We start from the raw sequence: 230 nt of genomic DNA on the forward strand, positions 1-230 counted from the left end.
CAAAAAATAAATAAAAATAAAATAAATAGTCCAAGTCCAATGTTGTAATGCGTTTTTCAGTAACATCATAACTGCTGGTTAACAAGGTGTAACAAACCATGTATTTTCCATGTACAGTATGTCTCTTAAATATCTCAAACCATTTTGTAAGTAACAGTGAAACAGTATTTCCAATAAACAAAATATATCTTAGCTGCACCTTGCAAAATACCTCTGCAATACATTTATTA

Source organism: Etheostoma spectabile, chromosome 15 (assembly GCF_008692095.1).
Source record: "Etheostoma spectabile isolate EspeVRDwgs_2016 chromosome 15, UIUC_Espe_1.0, whole genome shotgun sequence".
NCBI classification, from domain to species: Eukaryota; Metazoa; Chordata; class Actinopteri; order Perciformes; family Percidae; genus Etheostoma; species Etheostoma spectabile.